This window comes from Belonocnema kinseyi, chromosome 2, assembly GCF_010883055.1.
Source record: "Belonocnema kinseyi isolate 2016_QV_RU_SX_M_011 chromosome 2, B_treatae_v1, whole genome shotgun sequence".
Lineage (NCBI taxonomy): Eukaryota > Metazoa > Arthropoda > Insecta > Hymenoptera > Cynipidae > Belonocnema > Belonocnema kinseyi.
Window position 1 is genome coordinate 66,918,655 of NC_046658.1, and position 6,329 is coordinate 66,924,983.

Genomic DNA, 6,329 nt, shown 5'->3' on the forward strand with positions numbered 1-6,329 from the left:
TCAAACTGGCTTGTAGTAATAAAGTATCACATTGACATGTCAGGAACATTGTTTAGAAATATTTTGTGGAATTCTGACGTGACCTTAGGACCCTGATTAAGGACACTTAATATTTGACCTTTGATCCTTTTCCTCTGATATTGGACATCTGCTTCCTAAATCTAAATTAGTTAAAATTTAACTAATTCAATCAGTATAATCAAGTTTGACTGCAAAATTATTTACTTTTAAGGTTTTGACTAATGAATTAGTCAACGGGCCACTGTTACTCCCTGCTAATTGTATTAGTAAAAAAAATGACTAATTTTTATTAGTCATTTCTAAGAACTACCAATTCATTAGTGAATTTCTCAGCATAACCACTATCAAGTCGTTGACGCAGAAAAAGAGAAGATTAGTTTGTTACGCAAACAGACTTTCAAGAATATGCGAAAATGTGGACTTTTCTAATAAAACGGAAAAATAGTGAGTTTATAATAAATAAACAGGGTGTCCAAAAAGTCCCGGGACAGTCTAATAAATCCTTAGTTGCAATTTTTTGGTGCAAGTTGAGGTAATTCTTAAAGTAACTTTCAACGCGGAATTCGTTGTTAAGCTTAGTATTGACCTTGGCCATGACCTTCGTGGTTATTTCAAGGTCACCTTTGTTTTTTAAATAGAATGGCCCATTTTTGAAATTGGCAATCGAAAGAGCGGAAAATTTTACGTTATAAAGTGTAGTCAGGTCATAGGTGATGTGTGGCCTTGATAAACGTATAAAGGTCATTTAAACTTCAATATGGTCTGAACATTTTTCGCAAGCTAGCTTGTGAATATCATACGCTTACCCTACTTACTTACTTAAACAATGTACATTAACCCTGCGCGGTCGCACTGTAATTTCACTGCTTCCGCGGTCGCACTGGATCGAAAATATTCACGTACAGTTGTCAGCGTTTTGAATCGCACACCTTACCTATGACTTGACAACAATTTTTAGCGTAAAATTTTCCGCTCTTTCGATTCCCAATGTGAAAAATGGCCCATTCCATTAAAAAAATATATAGGTGACCTTGAAATAACCATGAAGTTCATGTTCAAGGTCAAAACTAAGGTCACCACTGGATTTCTTGTTAAATTTTACATCAAGAATGATCTCAAGCTTCTCAAAAAAAAATTATACCTAAGGATTTATTTGGCTGTCCCGGGACTTTTTGGACACCCTGTATATGAGAAACTCGCTTCAGTTATTTAATTAATAGTTTTTTCTTCGCTGCGATAAGTGCCACGTATTAAAAATAAATCACATCTTGCAATTAAAAAAACGATTTAAAGTGATGTCTTACAAATAAACATTTGCGTTACGGACATATGCGCGTCTCTCCAAAAGCGACCGGCGCGGCGGCGCGCCACGTCTATAGCATTTGACTAATTGAATTTGTTAGACGAAAGTAACAAATTCAATTAGTTCTTTTTGACCAATTATCAGTTACTGAGTTCTTGCTTCTACAATTAGTTAAATTTGACTGCTAATTAGTTAAATTTAACCTTCTCGACCTCTACTCGGAGTTATTTTTTTCTCGGTGAACTTGGTGAGAAATAATTGAATGATCTTCAATCAAAAGAAATTTTGAGGGTGATCATAAGCCTTTTCTTATACTCTAAAGGACCTACAACTTGAGGCTTCCATTTAGGTCTCTAATTACTTTTCGCATTTCATCAATAAAATCTGAATAATTTTGAATATTTCGTAGGTATCCGCCCTTTATGGTCGATTCGTACAATTTGCCGCTCGTTCTTTGTCGGAAAATTGTAACTTTATGCAAACGAGCGTGCGCATCAGTGTTTCGTGGTTAAACCCGTTGAAAAGCGACGTCGGGGAATCTGCAAGAGGAAGCATAATAGCGTGAAAGGGTTTGCAAGAATGACATGTCTATCGCTTAGCCAGAGCAGCTTGACTTCCATTATATTATTGACTTTTTGTGTACACTACGCACCGATGAATGTTTTCTTTCCTGTTATGTTAAAGCTCAGTCAAAAATTACAGCTGGTCACTTCCATTATTGTATGAATGTTCATGAGCATGTAATGTGAACGGAAGCATTCCACAAGAGCATAAATGCTATTTTGACCATTTTTTAGAAGACGCAGATGTAAAACAGATTTGTAGCTGTTGAGTTGTGAAATAATTGCAAACGTTTTAAGAAGCAGAAACAAATACAAACAAATTTTTTTAATTGCAAACAAAATTGAAAAACGACGTTGCAAATAAAATGTAGGCCCCCTTCATTTATATTTTCAGATTTGTATCGTCCTTGTTTTTTTTCAATAATTGTTGAGCTTTATTTAATATTTATTCAGAATACTATTCTACAATTTTTTAAATAAAATTAATAGCAAATAATCTTCATAAGTTGTGCTGATCGAGGGATCAGATTCAGAAAATGAGAAAAGAATCAGTGCTATTTTTTATACATAGACACATCTTATGATTCATATCTTTTGTAGAACTACAATATTTTGCAGAATTTTCTTCTGGAATATAATACATTAGAGTGGCTCTTATATTATGCCACGTAAACATTTTTTTTCAAAAGTGCGTTGCTAACATTTGCAGGTTTTAATATAGAATTTGAATTTCTTATTTTATTTCAATGGATGAAATTCAGTAAGACTAAAAGGAAATAAAACCAGAGACATGTACAAAAATGTATATTTTTTGTAAATATTACCGAATCTTTTACCGAGTTTACAGAATATTCAGTAGTTTTTAAAATTACAAATATTTTCCGTGACATGGACTGATATTTTTTGTCAATTTGACATGTGCAAACTGTTAAAACCAATAAAAAAGTCTGAAGATTTCACAGAAGTTTGACACACTATTCCGTTATATTTTGTTAAAAACTCATCTTTTAATGTATAAAATTAATCATTTTGGTCGAAATTCCACTACTGGGTTAAAAGTTGAAGTACTTTATTAAAAATGTATTGCTGAGTGCATGGCTTTAGTTAAAAATTGATATCTTTGGTTCATAATTAATCTTTTTTTTTTAAAGTCCTTGACTTTTTTTTTATTGTTTATTTTTTAAATTAAAATTAAACTTTTTTAGGCGAAGATTCATTACTTTAGTTAAAAATTCATCTATTTGATTAAAACATTAAATATTTTTTTAAACATGTTTTCGGTTAAAAATTAAATTATTTAGTACAAAATTATGCTGATTTTAGAATAAGAAAGTTTTGTAAAAATTTATTTTGATTTTTTTTTAATTTCAAAAAATTCTTATTCATATTAATATTTTCCGTGTGTTTTTGGACGGCCCATTCTGAATACTTTTGAATCCCCTATAATATTTTTTCTCAAGGGTTATAGTTATTACTATAAAGCTCTGAAATAATTAATTATAAATAATTTTGATCTCTTCGAGATATTATCATGAAAAGAGACCATGGGAAAGTCAATTTAGGAAATCGATAGTTTCAGAGTTGTTTGTGGATATTTAGGGAAAAGAAGGAAATAAGTTGTTAGAGACAGTAAAAATAGATAAAATGTCCACGTTGCGTGGTAATGAAAAAGGTAATGTATTCGTTTAATTCGCATAATAAACAAGCGTGGTATTGTTATTAACCATTGCGATTAATCGTCTATGATTAATCGTATCTCTGATACACAGAATATTAATGAAAATTAAATTTTCTACTTTTTGTATATGTGAGTAAAGCACTAAATTATTTACATTTAATAAAATATTTTAAAAAACTGATAAATAAGTATTCATAAAATTTTATTTATTTAAATTTCATTATATTTTCAGCAATGTCTTATATACAATATTAAATTGCTCACCATTAATTGCTTAAATACTACATAGAAAAATAAATAAAGACATTTCTAATTATGTTATGTATATTAAATTGTATGCCAGAGCACTATTATATAAAAAAAATGATAAATAATTGTTCGAAAAATTTTTGTTGTATTTTGATTTAGTTTTTAGCTATTTATGACTGCAATGTGAATAAAAAATATAAATATCTATTTCTTTTTTTAAAAGTTTTTAATGAATATCGTATAAACAATTGTTACACTTAAATATCATTACAATTGTTTAAACAATGGAAATACTTGTTTTGCCCCTCCAAAAGGTTTCTGATTTTAAATAATATGAAAGAAAAATTTTTTTAAACAAAATTATCAAAATCGGAACTGTTCTTGAGGACTTCCAACTAAAATGCTTCGTTTACGTTTCTAGTGGCACTTTGTTGTCGGAAACTTTTGTTGGATTATTTTCTTTAGGAAAATGTAACGTGTAGTCTTCTTTTAATTTCAGAGGAGGTTAGGAAGACTCCGTGAAGATAGAAGTGTATCGAAATTCATAGTCGAAAATCGACATCTACCAGAATATCTGGTTGAGTTTACCAAAACATCTGGTTAATTTTACCAGAACATCTGGTTATGTTTACCAGAACGTCGTATTTTTAAGCTACCAGAAACTTCTGATACTTTTTACCAGAATTTATAGTAAGCGCATATTTAACACTCTATTCTAGTTGAATTAACCAGAATTCTTGTTGATTCAGCCAGAATTTGTTTTGAGTGTAATACATTTGTTCAGCCAAGAAAATGTTTTGTATATTTTGCTGTGCATACCAAACTTTTTGGTTTAATCAACTAAATGTTCCAACAAAATAAATTGACTGGCTCAAAAGTTTTTTGTTGTTGTATATATCAACCAAAAAATGTTGTTGTGAGAACCAAAGTTTTGTTCAGCCAAACAAACATTTTTGTCAGTGCCTGAAGGTTATTCTCATTTTTCCCAAAGCATGCTCTAGGCAAAATCTTGGTAAAAGATAATTAAGATAAAAATGGATAGAGTAAACCTAAAGAAATAGCACTAACATTCAGTAGAACAAACTGAAACGGAAAAAACGAGGCTCCTATAAAAACGTTGGTTTTCCAGGTTATCAGTCGAGGGTTTCCAAATAAAATGGGACCGTGCGGTAAACCAGAAACCACGATTTCTAACTGCACCCTGCGTCCTCATTGGTTTAAATTTGAAAAGTGACGATTCTTTGGTGCCATTAATCAAAGCAACATTTCCACGCGAGTGGATTCTCCAAGGTTCGCCGCCCTGTTGTAGGGAAATACAAGAATCGCCACCGCACCAGGCCAGATGGCCCGTGCCAGAACGTCGTTCTCCACTTGGCTTCTCTCATTCTCTCACTTTTTCTCTGCTTTTCTCTCTTGCCGCCATTTATATCCACACGTGAAATGCTGTCGCGATCGCGTCCTCACATGGGTATAATATAAATAATCCTATAACGTCCCTTCATTGTCGAAGAGCAGTGCGGTGTGAGGACATTGTGTTTCGTGGTCTCGGCTGCCTGCTTACGTTTCGTGTACCTTTTAACACAAGAGGGTTCAATCTCGATGAGATCGAGACAGCTCGCAGCTTCTTGTGGTACTCTTTTCTTTCTAAGAACATTATATATATTTCGACTCAGGTCTCAGGTGGGATAACTTCTTGGCTGAAGAAAAATAAAGATGGAGATTCCACTTTTCTCTTTTCCTGCTGGCGCACGTGGGCTTAGGATTTGTTACGGGGTAGCACGCATCAACGATAAAGATCTTCGATTGTACTTAAAGTGTGATTCGGCGAAATTATGAGATATTAGGGGAATTTTGGGTATTTAATGGAATAAGGCAGGTGAAGGAAGATTGAGTGTTTTTTTTTAATTCGTAATATATACCTACTTTTGTGGAAGATACACCTAGCGTGCGTATATGAAAGGATTTGGGAAACATTCAAGTAGCCCTTCTGCCTCGCTTTTTGCATTCAAATCATCACTGCATTGAAATAGGATTATTTTTTTGTTGAGAAATATTTGAAACACTTTAAATACGAAGTGTCCAGTCACACTAAAAATATATAATCTACGCTCATAGAATTTCGGTAAACTTAGCCACCCTTTCCAGTTAATTATGTAAATTTACGGGAATCAAGATATTTCATCTACGTACTATCAACCTGACCAAAAACAGCAGCGATGCGAAACATTCTACCACGCAAAATATTATCAGATACCAATCAACATAGATATTGATTGAAGCTGAAATAATTTTCAAATGAAAGTCTACCAAGGAATTCTAAAAGATATATAAATATTAAAATTTTCTCAATTGAAACAAATATTACAACTTTGATAGTATATTAAAAGGGAAAAAACTTAAAATTTAGCAAGATTATTATTATAAAAAAGAGAAAAATCTCGTAAATTTTAAAAAATGTTCTCTTAAAAAACACTCAAAATTTGTTTAATGTTTTAAATTAATTGAATTTTAATTT